This window comes from Oncorhynchus kisutch, linkage group LG19 (genome assembly GCF_002021735.2).
Source record: "Oncorhynchus kisutch isolate 150728-3 linkage group LG19, Okis_V2, whole genome shotgun sequence".
NCBI classification, from domain to species: Eukaryota; Metazoa; Chordata; class Actinopteri; order Salmoniformes; family Salmonidae; genus Oncorhynchus; species Oncorhynchus kisutch.
The window spans coordinates 20,761,870-20,777,823 of record NC_034192.2 but is presented as its reverse complement, the minus strand read 5'-3'; the positions used below and the strand labels follow the sequence as shown (position 1 = coordinate 20,777,823).

At 42.0% G+C, this 15,954-nt stretch overlaps 1 protein-coding gene across 4 annotated transcripts in view; it reads left to right on the top strand.

Moving 5' to 3' along the window:
• Window positions 1–1,385: 1,385 nt before the first annotated feature.
• Window positions 1,386–15,954, top strand: part of LOC109864432 (lissencephaly-1 homolog B) — a 51,971-nt gene continuing 37,402 nt past the window's right edge. The window contains exon 1 of one of the 4 annotated variants that reach the window (XM_020452220.2): window positions 1,386–1,727. The gene's annotated coding sequence lies outside the window, so the exon portion shown is untranslated. The other 3 variants (XM_020452221.2, XM_020452222.2, XM_020452223.2) reach the window with 3 other exon arrangements.

Genomic DNA, 15,954 nt, shown 5'->3' with positions numbered 1-15,954 from the left:
AACAGGCTCTTTTAAGAGTCACCCATATTGAAAAAAATGTAGAACAACTAGACACCCTATAACCCAACCTACAGTACACACTTGTGTATTTATGCATCGATGCTATTTGTTTGTTCTAGTGTGCCTTGTCTGTTTTTCAGTATAAAGTACTCTGCAGCCACTCCGTGTGGGACACCAGGTGAGGCCACACACAAATATTCCTGTTGAACACTGTCTCTTTAACTACCTTGTTTTTTCAATAAGTCTCTCTCCTTCACTTCATCTCTCTCCCCCTTCTCCCTAAATCCTCTAGGTTATATCAGCTGTGTCGGTAAACCCCTCCAGCTTGTGAACTGCCTGACACAGAGGGCACAGCATGATCAGAGGTGAAAGGTCACTTGGTCAGGTCAACATGAAGTATTATTAAAGAGATGTTTACATTGAAATACAGATAGTGATGTAGTAGTCCCAGAGTTAAGGATCCAAGGTCAGTTTTGCATTCACCTCCGAATGATTATGATGACTGACAGTGTTGGGATTAAAATAACATAAGGCTTAATCATGCTCTTCCTCTCGTCTGCAGGTACTGTATGTTTTGATGTGAGGGATACCAACTCCCAGTCCCGTCATTGCCACCTCACCTGCTCTAAGATAACTGACGGGCCTACTGGGTGCCCAAGGCTGGTTAGGAAACACTGCTAGACACTTATGTAATTGTGTTGACCCGAGAGAATATGAAGTTTAGCAGCACTATAATTCATTAATCATATTCTATCTTCCCTGCTCCTCAGTTCTTAACTCTTTCCCTTTGTCTTTTACACTCTCACACCCCTCTCCCAAACTTCTTTCTTCCTGTGTGTTTTTTATGCACACCAGATGTGCATTGAAGTACAGCTTGAACTTGTATTTATAATATCATACTACAATTATAATGCATGTACTATGTATTTATAACACTTGGATAATGAACTTCTTTCATTAAAGCTTTTCAAATTCTCTACTGGAGTTGGTTCACATTCTCTACTGGTTGAAATTAAGTCTCATTTGATGACATACTACATACTACACCTACGCTTCTGATGGTCCTGGCATGGTTTCGAGGCCTGTTCAGAAATCTGTGCTCATGAATGTGCGGCGGCAAAGGAAACTTTGATAATGAATAAAGTGGACTTCGTAGCTTTTATTGGTAAGGTTATCAATACAACTCGGGTTGTGGAAAGCAGAAATGCCAGGTTGAAGGTTATTGTGGAGATGGCAAAATAGATATTGGGAGTAACAGATGTTACTGTTGAAATGGTTGTTGACATGCTGAACAAACCTACGGGTGGAGTGTTTCAGCATGATATAGATAAAGTTAAATGGGGTTGGGGGTTTGGAGGAGGGTGTGGAAGAAGTTAGGGATTTATTTGGTTTAGAATTTGTTCATGGTACTACAGAATTGGGCAGACCATGATTGATCGTACATTCCAGCACAGTAGGTGGTGACGTGCACTTAAACGATTGTTTGCGGACCGCTATGATATCATAGAAGAAGAATTATTATTATTATTATTATTATTATTATTGTTCATCTGAACCGGGCGTGCGCACTGCGCTGTCACCGCCTGCGAAGCAACACCAACCCGTGCGCGTACTGAAAACAAGATTGATCCTGCCTGGTGATAGGACATATCCCAGCAAAAACATAACATTTTATCGCCTATTTAGATCACAGAACACGGACTTTGAGACAGATCATACATAGAGGGGTGAGTTGAGTTGATTTTATTATCTTGATATACAACGAAGCGGTAATGATGACGATGTGGCTGCAGTTGTTTTGCGCTTCCCGTCTGTCTCAAAATGGCGGAGAGGCAGTTACAGCAACAACACACGGTTGGGAAATTGATTATTGTAGCTAAATCATGACCTATCTTACTCTGATACATGTATCCAATGTTGTCTCGACGTGTAGTTTTAATCCATGACATTTGGAAACTTGGCTAGCATTCACATCGAGTTTGTTTACGTGGAACGTTAGCTTACTAAGGTTTTAAACTTTAGTAGCTAACATAGCAAGTCAGCATAGCAATTAGCCACGGATCAGTTGGTTCGACTTTAAATGGTCCGAATGCGGAATGCTTGATTGAAATTACAGAACTATAGAATATAGTATAGGTTTCTTACTTATGGTAGGTGGCAATGTCATGTTTGGTGAGAGGACTTGGGCAAGATAAAATGCTAACGAACAGCTTCAATTTCGGTCTTACTAGCTAACGTAACAAGCTGCATTCGTCAACTAGCTAACTGGCTGGAAGGGCGTATGTTGGTCATTGCTGCAACCTTGGATAGCCAATTCCCTCCATGCTAGATCATGTAGCCACCTACCGGTATGTTGGCTAGTAAACCACTTATTAAGTATCACCTTTGCTTTACCACCTGCGCCGATATTTAATCTAGCTAAGGTAAGGAGAAGTCTACTGGTGTAAGCACTTTTGGAAAATGGCTAACTATAGTAACGTTAATGTTAGACGTTAGCAAACTAGGGCGTCAACTAGGTAACGTTAACGATCTTGCGTGCCATTTGAGTTAAATTAGTAACATCACATTTCTGGTGTTGATTCCTCGAGCATATATGCACATGTCGATAAAGGCTTAAATGGGCTGAATGTCCAAAATAAATCACATCGTTCATGTGATGAAACGGCTTGTTTGCCACCAGAATGTAAGTCTAACAGGGTGGAGTTTTGGCATTATGGTGTTCATCATGAATAACGTTACACAGATAGTGGTCTCTGATTGTCTAGTGGCTACTCTACACCAAACATTGGCTGGGTTTATATCTACATTTCGGTTCAGATAGTATAACGTTAGATTCACGATTTGTTGTCAACAGTTAGCAAGCCAGAATGCTATTTTCATGCGCCTTTATGGCAAAGACAACGTAGTTTGAGCTAGCTAGCTAACGTTAGCTGTCACTGGAGGGGACTCGTCGAAAATAAAAAGTAACGTTAATGGCGTATTTCTGTAAGCACTAAATCCGCCATGGTTCATTGGCAGAGGCCCATGTGAAAATGAATGGCGTATAAGGTCTGTGGTAAACGCATGCTTAGATCTTATACACATTGTTCTGAGATGCTCTTATGCAGCTAATGTCACATTTTGTGAATTTTTAATTATGTAATCGGAACAAACAATTACGTTTTAGTAATTTACCTGCCGCATATAAAGGCGTCATAATTCATAAAGGTCATGTTAACAGACTCTTTATTTCATAAGAAAAAAAATCAATATACGATCTCCTAAGCCTGTGTTAACCTTAGACCCTATTTTTGGTGTTTATCCCTAAACCCAATTGAATATGAATGGCTGAACGAACCAGAGGTAACTCATTTCCGTTTTTTAGGACTTCAAACTGGCTAGCTCTATTAGCCGAGTTTGTTTTGCATGGCCCACCCAGTGGGTGGAGATTACCCTTGAGGACCAATTGAATGGTCTAAAATGCACTTAACTGGGTAGTTTGAGCCCTGGATGCTGATTAGGTGACTGCTGTGGTATACCATGGGTATGACAAAAATATATTTTTACTGCTCTAATTACATTGGTAACCTGTTTATAATAGCAATAAGGTACCTCAGGGGTTGGTGGTATATGGCCTATATACCACGGCTAAGGGCTGTGTCCAGGCACTCCACTATGCGTCGTGCTTAAGAACAGCACTTAGCTGTGGTATATTGGCCATATACCACACCCCCCCGTGCCTTATTGCTTAATTAACTCAGCAAACTTGCAGCACAGTGCCATACAAAACGAACTCTCCCAATGCTGTCTTGACACAGCTGTTTGTGATGTAGGCAGACATTACCTGGCAAATAATCTCCCTTTGAACCCACTAACAATTCAACGTTTTTTTTTTAACCAAACATCAAGGTACACCTGATCTGAATTCTAGGTCATTATTTGCGTTTAAGCTAGTAGGCAGCTGTCATCCATGATTTGAGTGAGGGTGGAATGAACAGCGAGCAACAGGACATTAAAAACCACAATTAATGAGCCTGTGCTAAACTTCACTGTTTTTGTCAGTCTGCTATTATTAGTACATGTACAGTTGGGTCTGAAATTGACACGCTTAAAAAAGATGAGCAAACATTATAATTAAAATATTGAGATATTTTATACTAATACAATTGCTCAGAGAATGAGATTTTGTTTAACTAATACTTTTTTTTCTTCTCTCAAAGGTAGGGGTCAAAATGATTGACAACCATGTTTTAACACCTTCCAATATTTCACCTTTTTTCTAAAATGTTTTAAGAGTTGGAGAACACATCGGGAGAGAGCTAAGACCATTCCTCCATACAGAATCCTTCCATATCCTTGATATCATTCATCTGCACTTATGGACTGGCCTCTTCATGTCTGGAGACTGAGATGGCCATTTGTAAAATATAGATTTTTGTGGCTAATTAACAATTTCTTTGTGGATTTTGATGTGTGCTTGAGGTTGTTGTCTTGCTGGAAGATCCACTTGTCTTGTGGTCAAGTTTCAGCCACCTGGCAGAGGCAAACGTGTGTGTGTGTGTGTGTGTGTGTGTGTATTATTTATATATATATATATATATATGTTTTTTTGTGCGTGTGTGTGTCTTTGTACTGGGTAAAGTTCATGATGCCATTGACCTTAACCAGTGGAGGCAAAATATAAATCCAAAACAAATAATTCAAAATTAAATTGCGTGCTAACTGTTTTGATGCCACGATTTTGAAATAGCTCATATTTTTATTTCACCATCAACTCCATCGTCTATAGTCAACGGTAGGCAGGCTATCAGCGTGTCCCCCACCGCTTTACAATGTGAGATTGAGGCAATATAATTGTACTTCAAATAATGAGGAATGTCTTACCTTGCTTCAAAATAGCCTAGCCAAAATCCAACCATAGAAAGGTGGAGGCAATTCTTTATAAAGACTACCTCATGTCATTAACCAGAATTTCTTGCTTATTCTATTGGTTTTCAAAACTTTTTTTCGTTGTCCAGAACCCAAATGCACAATCCTAGTCATATTAGCAACCCATACTATTTGTTGCTGTTATATTCCCTCTCTAAGTTTCTAACATAAATGTTCGTCTCTGTCAGATTAGGGCTGGGTGATATGGCCAAAATATCATGTATGGTATTTTTCAAATCTTTGATGGTATGACGGTATTTATGTTTTTGATTAATAAAAGTTCAACATTTGCTTTATCAGCAGTGTGTGACCCTAGGGTGGCAACACATATTCTAAATGATTTCAATGGGTCTTTCTCAGTTCTGATTTGTTTTATACTTTTCAGTTTCAACTTCAACCTAAAACAATTTCCATCAATTTTTGCATTTCCTGCACTCATTTGAGATCATTTCCAGACTGCTGTGGGCAAAAATACCAGGCCTTATTTTTAACCAAATGTTGCAATTGCGATTTAGATCAAAACACTTGGGTGAACTTCTGGAACCATGGAAATAGAATGTTTATTGTAATTCTATAGTTAGATTATAAATAATAGTGTGCACTTTGAATACAGTGTTGTTTGACATGACAACGAATGAAAATGCCATTGACGTGTTATAGTGACAGGGTAGGAACCAATATGATGTTCAGTGTTTCCTAGGGTACCCTATAATTTTTGGCTACATTAAATCTTCGTTCATATAATTTTTGGCTACATTAAATCTTCATTCATATAGCCAACATATTCATGCTTCGCCTATTCCTCTTTGATTTAGAAGATACTGTTGCACAAAAAACATGCTGATTTAAGCCTCCACCAGTACTGGTATCAGGCTGTATTAGCTAGATACCTTTGCTCTGACTCAGTACTTTATCTAGTCAGCTAACTAGCGATTAGCATTAGTGGCTAACACAATTTCGAGTAACTTGCTAAGAAAATACAAACGAGTTGTTTGCAGATGTAAGAAACAAACTAATATTGTAATTATGGAACACTTGTGGATTTATATTAAGATCAAAGTGGAAACAACATCGATGTGTTGCATGTGCTGCATTGACCATGCAGACTGAACGAAAGTGTCTCTTGGTCAAGCAACAACAAATGCGCTCGTTGAGTGACGGACTAGGGAGAGCGAGAGAGAGGACTCAAGTAGCGGAGTAAACTATAAAAATGGACGTTACACACGGCGTATCACATGTAACAAACCAAACATTCAAATGCCGTTATAGAAGGTAAAGTAAAAACCCAAACCCGTCCGTGCCTATACGGTATACCGCCCAGCCCTGTGTCAGTGTTTTCCCACAAATTGCATTTTGGTAAATGTTTGAACATGTTTATTTAGCTGCTTCATTACGGCAGTTGCATGTTCAATAATGGGCTATAGACGTTTTACTATAAGACAATGGGTGTGCTATTGTTGCATGTTTTCATTAAGCTCTTAATGAAAAATGTCAGTTCTTTGTACAAGCATGCATAGTATTTTCTGTTGGTCACGTCATTTTGTTTGGACATTTTTTTTAAAACAATTTGTGACTGGTGAATGGGGTTCGGTGAGTCGGCAGAAAAATTGTCCGAAATGTGCATCCTAATATTGGGATATTATTTTTGGCGATGTAGCGACAATATCGCGTTCAAAATGTTGAGCTAGTTGGCTGTACTTGCACCAAAGCTCCAGAGTTGTTATATCGTAGCTTGTTCTCAGTCTTTTTAAATAGGGAGCCAATTTGTTTTCAGCACATATTTCCATGACTCATCAAAATTCGTTTTCTCATTACTCATTTCCCTTCAGAAGACATGATGGGCAATATGTTTGGAACATCGAAACTAGGGCTGCATGATTAATGCAATTCAGATCGAAATTGAGATATTGGTATGTGCAATATCCATATCGCAAGAGGCTGTGATTTTTCTTCTTTATTTGACGATCTGTTAATACAACAACAACTAGACTCCGGTACCTCCTCCAATGAGACGATCTAGACTGTTCATTCACTCCGCTTGGAATGCACATGCAGGCCAATCACGAGCTTCCCCGCTTAGAGCACGCAGTTAGGTGCTGGTGGGTGAGGAGAGAAAGTGCTTTACCAAAGACCGTACAGTATGAGGTTTAGAAACTCTGTGGCTTTACCTCCGAGTGTGTGTTGGATACATGAGTGATGTTAGTACTGACGACAGTGTCGTATATGGTGCCAAAGAAGGGTGCCTCTTCAGTGGTATGGCAGTATTTTGGCACCAGGCAAACCAATGACAACCAAATGCAAGTTGTTAAAAGTACCTCAGATTTGTGGCGACTACAAGAGGTAACACAACAAATTGATTCAATCATTTGAAGAATGGTGGTGGGAAAAAAAGCCCAACAGCAGCAAAGCCCCTCAGCCACAACCAGCCACCTACGTCAAACAGGCATTGAATGCCGATGTGTTTTCAAGTATAATGCCCTACCTAAAACATCCCGCAGACACATCACCTATCACATAGCCAAATACATGGTTCCTATTTACAGTTGCAAAGACAGCTTCAAGAATATGATAAACAAGCTGGACAGGAGATTCAAGATTCCATCTTGCACATATTTCTCCAAAGTCGCCATCCCAACACTGTATAACAAAATGAAGGGAGAAGTTTAAACATGTCGCGTTGAATGACTGGACCAGACTCCAATGTTTTAGACACAGGCTGCACCTTGTAATCAGTAGGCTATGTGTTACATGTTTTTAAGGTATTTTGTTATTCAATTTTAAGGATTGAGCCTACTTATGCATCATTACACAATCATAAGACTATGGCTGCCTGAATAAATAAATAATTAACTTAAGTTATTTAAGAACTGATAATGGTAAAATAGTAAATAGGAACTCTTTATTCATTAATACGTGCTGTGCTTATACCACACTATATTTGGATAAGTCTTGAAGTTCCCACAAGTGCTGAGCAGGTTGTATAGCCTACCTGGTTGGCATGAAACTGAACCACGGGAAAAGCGTCCTCCATTTGCTGTTTAAGTGCATAGATGACATGTATTTTTTCCCGCTGCCCCTTGTTTGGAGACGGCTGCATCAAAACAAATTTCACCCATATATATTATTATTTAGTATATGCAAAGACGAGATTAAATCAAGAATAGTCTGATGGGTGACAATATTAGCCTATGTTATCACTTGTGGATGATGCCCAGCATAAGAAACAATTATTTTTTTGTGACTTTTTCAACTCATAGTCGCCTCATGTAGCCTAGCCTTTATGTTTTGATAGGGTTTGTATCGCAATTTAAGTGGCCAAATAACATCTTTAAAATGAAGCCCATTAATCCGCTTTACAAGGGTTGTAAGAGCTTCATTAGCATACATAAGCAGCGCGTGAGTTTCATGTTTGGGGAAGATCATTTTCATCATAAAAATGCACCTTTATAATAAAGGCATTACATGCATAATTGCATTCACTTTAATAATAACACTTTAATAATAATAATGGTATTTTGTTGCTAATGGAACATTCATGTGTATAGCCTACTACCATGTGCGCATTGCTGTGTTTCTAATGTGAAGAAATAGCTTAATAGTTTATCAACATTTTATGCTAAATGTTCTGATCTGCTGCGGCAGCCACATTGCGTAAAACGTTTTTTGATGCTAGTTTTTGTATTCATTTGGCATCTATCGCATCCCACAACTGTCCCAGACTATGTGTGGAATATATTTTTTTTGCATAGAATAGTTCAATTTAGTAGATTGACATATGCTAGCACAATTGATGTTTGTTGTTGTTTGCTGATGAAAAGTACATGTGGACAGTTCTTCCAATATCTTCAATATGCATCTCGGAATTGGATAAGGTTGCGTCCCCGATGTCTGTCTTCATTTGTAGCCTGTGAGAAGGGCACAACGCAGCGCTCAGGGAGAAGGGCGCAACGCAGCGCTCAGGGAGAAGGGCGCAACGCAGCGCTCAGGGAGAAGGGCGCAACGCAGCGCTCAGGGAGAAGGGCGCAACGCAGCGCTCAGGGAGAAGGGCGCAACGCAGCGCTCAGGGAGAAGGGCGCAACGCAGCGCTCAGGGAGAAGGGCGCAACGCAGCGCTCAGGGAGAAGGGCGCAACGCAGCGCTCAGGGAGAAGGGCGCAACGCAGCGCTCAGGGAGAAGGGCGCAGCGCTCAGGGAGAAGGGCGCAACACAGCGCTCAGGGAGAAGGACGCAACGCAGCGCTCAGTGAGTTAGCGCAGCGCTCAGTGAGTTAGCGCAGCGCTCAGTGAGTTAGCGCAGCGCTCAGTGAGTTAGCGCAGCGCTCAGTGAGTTAGCGCAGCGCTCAGTGAGTTAGCGCAACGCAGCGCTCCGGGCCAAGGGCACAATTTCCACTGGAAGCAAAAGGCATGGATTTATTTTTTAGGGTGCATTACTGCCACACAGAGGGGATGCCGCCATGAAAGTGCATTATCAAGTGCTTGTCAAATTGTGAATGAGAGACTGATAAAGCGTGTACGCCCTGCGCAAAATAAACAAAGCAGAGCTCATGCCTTTCAAGCTACTTTTTTCAAATCATCATTAGTTGCATCATGCAGCCTTACAATGTATTAAAACTCAAAACATGTAGAACAACTAAAGTTACATGAATAACTCTAACTTAAGCATATAGGAGTACCTATTTCTTTGTTAACCGCTCAACACAGAATAGCCGCATATGCGCACTCCCCCAAATCGTTTGGAGAAAAAATTTATATTTTATCCAGTTTTGTTCAATTGTATTCTTCATACTATAAAATAATGCCACAGAATTCGAAGGAAATCTAATCTGCTAAATGTGTAGCCCACAGCCATTTTGCATAGCCAGATCAGGACCTAACATAAGGGGCGGCAGGTAGCCTAGTGGTTAGTGCGTTAAACCAGTAACAGATCAAATCCCTGAGCTGACAAGGTAAAAATCTGTCGTTCTTAACTGACTTGCCTAGTTAAATAATGTATTATTTTTTTTAAACTCAGACTATGCTATTCTGTTCTTTTGAAATAGACTACATTTTCTTCGTATCATGTTTCTATAGACCTGTCTAAAATAACTAATGGATTTGTTGTGAAGGTGTAGGCTATATTAGATGGATTTATTAGACTTTTTAAAATGTTCCAAAGGTCTGCATCAGTGGCTTGTAGGCTATACGTTGAAGCCAGGAGATGCTAAATGTGTTTATGTTCATTAACGGTCAATTACCTTGAGACCGACCAGTTATTTGCTTGACAATCACCATCTGATGAAATGATCGCCACATCCCTAAACGGTACACAATTTGAGCGAGTTCCTTCCTACAAATATCCTGGTATTTGGCTTGATACCAAACTAATTTAAAGAACATGTCACTGAGCTGGTGTTGAAGTTCAAGGTTTGTTTCTTTTACAGAAACCAAGCATGTCTGAATTTTCTTAACAGGAAATAAATTGTCAAGGCCACTTTTATGTCTATTTTAGATTATAGGGATATTATCTACACTACATACACAAAAGTATGAGATACCCCTTCAAATGACTGAATTCTGCTATTTCAGCCACACCCTTTCCTGTCAGGTGTATAAAATCAAGCACACAGCCATGCAATCTCCTTAGACAAACATTGCCAGTAGAATGACCTTACTGGGGAGTTCAATGACTTTCAACATGGCACCGTCAAATCAGGTTTTATTTGTCTCATGCATCGAATACCACAGGTGTAGACCTTACTGTCATAGGATGCCACCTTTCCAGCATGTCACTTTGTTAAATCTATGCACTGCTAGAGCTGCCCAGTCAAGTGCAAGTACTGTTATTGCTCTAGGAGCAAGAACGGCTCAGCCTCAAAGTGGTAGGCCACACAAGCTCACAGAACGGGACCGCTGATTGCTGAAGCTTGCAGCGTGTAAAAAATCATCTGTCCTAGGCTGCAACACTCAATACCAAGTTCATAACTGCGTCTGGAAGTAACGTCGGTACAATAACTGTTCGTCAGGAGCTTCATGAAATGGGTTTCCATGGCCGACCAGCCGCAGACAAGCCTAAGATCACCATGCGCAATGCCAAGCGTCGGCTGGAGTGGTGTAAAGCTCACTGCCATTGGACTCTGGAGCAGTGGAAACGCATTCTCTGGAGTGATGAAACACGCTTCCACATCTGGCAGTCCGATGGACCAATCTGGGTTTGGCGGATGCCAGGAGAACACTACCAGTCCCAATGCATAGTCCCAACTGTGAAGTTTTGTGAAGGAGGAATAATGGTCTGGGGCTGTTTTTGATGGTTTGGGTTAGGCCCCTTAGCTCCAGTGAAGGGAAATCTTAACGCTGTGCTTCCAACTTTGTGGCAACAGTTTGGAGAAGGTCTTTTCCTGTTTATGCATGACAATGCCCCCATGCACAAAGCAAGGTCCATACAAAAATGGTTTGTCAAGATCGGTGTGAAAGAACTTGACTAGCATGCACAGAGCCCTGACCTCAACCCTATTGAACACCTCACCGACTGCAAGCCAGACCTAATTTCCCAACATCAGTGCCCGACTTTACTAATGCTCTTGTGGCTGAATGGAAGCAAGTCCCCGCAGCAATGTTCCAACATATAGTGGAAAGTCTTCCCAGAAGAGTGGAGGCTGTTAAAGCAGCAAAGAGGGGACCAGCTCATATTAAGGCCCATGATTTTAGAATGAGATGTGTATCTGACACAAGCTACATTCCTTGCCAAATGACAACCGTTTAATCACAAATTCTAAATCCAATGGTTGATTTGAAGTAGTAAAATGTGTTCCAACGAGCTGCAGTTTTGAAATCATTTCTTTGTCTATTTTCCGCTTAGGCTACTTTGCGAACTGCTAGTGCCATTCAAATTTGGTCAGCCTAGGCCAGTACACGAACAGTCAAATGCCCATCCCTTTGTGTGTGGCCTAAATGTTGTCCAGTAATACTAGCCCTAGCTCCTTTCTAAGATCCCGGTTGTCTATAGGGGCCTTGTGTGTCTGTGACTCTCTGGATGGTTTGGAGAGTTAGTCTCCTAGCTAAGTCTACTGTGGTATTACTTACTATACGGTCTGGCTGTTGAGTATGATGTAGTTCACAGATTGAGAGATGGACAGGAGACAAGTAACTGACCAAGATCTACCTTGAGATCTGTGGTGCATGCTACATGAAACTTTGGCGCAAAATTGAACGTTTGACTGGACTGCATTAGATATTCACGTGTTCACTAATACAGTTCCTTCAGAAAGTATTCACACCGCCCCTGATTTTTCCAAATGTAGTTGTTACAAAGTGGGATTAAAATGGATTTAATTGTATTTAAAAAAATCTGCGATCTACACAATACTCCAATGTAAAAAAAATATGTTTTAAATATGTCCACAGTTCTCCCCCCCCCCCCCCCCCCCCCCCTTAGGTTCTCTTGCAGGCTATTCCAGAGGCTGTGGGCATAATAACTAAATCATCTCACACTTTCTTTTTTTTGTTACATTTGTGCCCAGGTGTGGATATAAACACTGGTGGGATAGCACTGCTAGCGTTAGACTGCTCTGTTTTCACAATGGCTAGCAGCTAACTGCTACTTAACAGGAATCCTGGACACACTTGCAGTTCCAGCCATAAAGTCTCACCGTGTTGCAGAATCCGTAACGATACAAACTTTACCTATGATTAAAAATGATGTTCATTGACTACAGCTCAGTATTTAACACCATAGTACCCTCCAAACTGGTCATTAAGCTCGAGGCCCTGGGTCTCGACCCTGCCCTGTCCAACAGGGTCCTGGATATTCTGATGGGCTGCCCCTAGGAAACAACATCTCCACCCCGCTGATCCTCAACACTGGGGCCCCACAAGGGTGCGTTCTCAGCCCTCTCCTGTACTCCCTGTTCACACTACAGTGGTAGGCTTGATTACCAACAACGACGAGATGGCCTACAAGGAGGAAGTGAGGACCCTCGGAGTGTGGTGTCAGGAAAATAACCTCACACTCAACGTCAACAAAACAAAGGAGGTGATCGTGGACTTTAGGAAACAGGAGAGGGAGCAACCCCCTATTCACATCGAGGGCACAGTAGTGGTGGAAAGTTTTAAGTTCCTCGGCGTACACATCACGGACAAACTGAAATGGTCCACACACACAGACAGCGTGGTGAAGAAGGCGCAACAGTGCCGCTTCAACCTCAGGAGGCTGAAGAAATTCGGCTTGTCACTTAAAACACTCAAACTTTTACAGATGCACAATCGAGAGCATCCTGTCGGGCTGTATCACCACCTGGTACGGCAACTCCTCCCACAACCGTAAGGCTCTGAGGTCGGGTAGTGAGGTCGGCATGACGCATTACACATTGCCCTCCAGGAAACCTACAACATCCGATGTCACAGAATGGCCAAAAAGATCATCAAGGACAACAACTACCCAAGACACTGCCTGTTCATCCCGCTATCTATCATCCAGAAGGCAAGGTCAGTACAGGTGCATCAAAGATGGGACAGAGAGACTGAAAAACATCTATCTCAAGGCCATCAGACTGTTAAACAGCCATCACTAACATTGAGTGGCTGCTGCCAACATACTGACTCAAATCTCGAGCCACTTTAATAATTAATAGTAAAAAATGTATCACTAGTCACTTTAAACAATGCCACTTTATACACTGCTCCAAAAAATAAAGGGAACACTAAAATAACACATCCTAGATCTGAATGAATGAAATATTGTTATTAAATACTTTTTTTTTTTTGTTACATAGTTGAATGTGCTGACAACAAAATCACACAAAAATGATCAATGGAAATCCAATTTATCAACCCATGGAGGTCTGGATTTGGAGTCACACTCAAAATGAAAGTGGAAAACCACACTACAGGCTGATCCAACTTGATGTAATGTCCTTAAACAAGTCAAAATGAGGCTCAGTAGTGTGTGTGGCCTCCACGTGCCTGTATGACCTCCCTACAACGCCTGGGTATGCTCCTGATGAGGTGGCGGATGGTCTCCTGAGGGATCTCCTCCCAGACCTGGACTAAAGCATCCACCAACTCCTGGACAGTCTGTGGTGCAACCACAGAGCGAGACATGATGTCCCAGATGTGCTCAATTGGATTCAGGTCTGGGGAACAGGCGGGCAAGTCCATAGCATCAATGCCTTCCTCTTGCAGGAACTGCTGACACTCCAGCCACATGAGGTCTAGCATTATCTTGCATTAGGAGGAACCCAGGGCCAACCGCACCAGCATATGGTCTCACAAGGGGTCTGAGGATCTCATCTCGGTACCTAATGGCAGTCAGGCTACCTCTGGCGAGCACATGGAGGGCTGTGCGGCCCCCCAAAGAAATGCCACACCATGACTGACCCACCACCAAACCGGTCATGCTGGAGGATGTTGCAGGCAGCAGAACGTTCTCCACGGCGTCTCCAGACTCTCACGTCTGTCACGTGCTCAGTGTGAACCTGCTTTCATCTGTGAAGAGCACAGGGCTTCAGTGGCGAATTTGCCAATCTTGGTGTTCTCTGGCAAATGCCAAATGTCCTGCACGGTGTTGGGCTGTAAGCACAACCCCCACCTGTGGACGTCGGGCCCTCATACCACCCTTTGACGTTTGAGCAGACACATGCACATTTGTGGCCTGCTGGAGGTCATTTTGCAGGGCTCTGGCAGTGCTCCTCCTGCTCCTTCTTGCACAAAGGCGGAGGTAGCGGTCCTGCTGCTGGGTTGTTACCCTCCTACGGCCTCCTCCACGTCTCCTGATGTACGGGCCTGTCTCCTGGTAGCGCCTCCATGCTCTGGACACTACGCTGACAGACACAGCAAACCTTCTTGACACAGCTCGCATTGATGTTCCATCCTGGATGAGCTGCACTACCTGAGCCACTTGTGTGGGTTGTAGACTCTCATGCTACCACTAGAGTGAAAGCACCGCCAGCATTCAAAAGTGACCAAAACATCAGCCAGTAAGCATAGGAACTGAGAAGTGGTCTGTGGTCACCACCTGCAGAACCACTCCTTTATTGGGGGTGTCTTGCTAATTGCCTATAATTTCCACCTGTTGTCTATTCCATTTGCACAACAGCATGTGAAATGTATTGTCAATCAGTGTTGCTTCCTAAGTGGACATTTGATTTCACAGAAGTGTGATTGACTTGGAGTTACCCTTTATTTTTTTGAGCAGTGTATAATGATTACAAACCCTGCATTACTCATCTCATATGTACAGTTGAAGTCGGAAGTTTACATACACAAATTTCTTGTTAAGAAACTAGTTTTGTCAACTCTGTTAGTACATCTACTTTGTGCATGACACTAGTAATTTTCCCAACAATTGTTTACAGACCGATTTATTTAACTTATAATTCACTGCATCACAATTCCAGTGCGTCAGAAGTTTACATACACTAAGTTGACTGTGCCTTTTAAACAGCATGGAATATTTCCGAAAATTATGTCTTGGTTTAGAAGCTTCATTGACGTCATTTGAATCTATTGGAGGTGTGCCTGTGGATGTATTTCAAGGCCTACCTTCAAACTCAGTGTCTCTTTGCTTGACATCATGGGAAAATCCAAAGAAATCAGCCAAGACCTTCACAAGTCTGGTTCATCCTTGGGAGCAATTTCCAAACGCCTGAAGGTACCACGTTCATCTTTACAAATGATAGTACGCAAGTATAAACACCATGGGACCACGCAACCGTCATACCTCTCAGGAAGGAGATGCGGCAGGGTAGCCTAGTGGTTAGAGCGTTGGACTAGTAACCGGAAGGTTGCAAGTTCCGACCCCCGAGCTGACAAGGTACAAATCTGTCGTTCTGCCCCTGAACAGGCAGTTAACCCACTGTTCCTAGGCCGTCATTGAAAATAAGAATTTGTTCTAAACTGACTTGCCTAGTTAAATAAAGGTACACATTTTTTAAAAATTAAAGGAGACGCGTTCTGTCTCCTAGAGATGAACGTACTTTGGTGCGAAAAGTGAAAATCAATCCCAGAACAACAGCAAAGGACCTTGTGAAGATGCTGGAGGAAACGGGTACAAAAGTATCTATATCCACAGTAAAA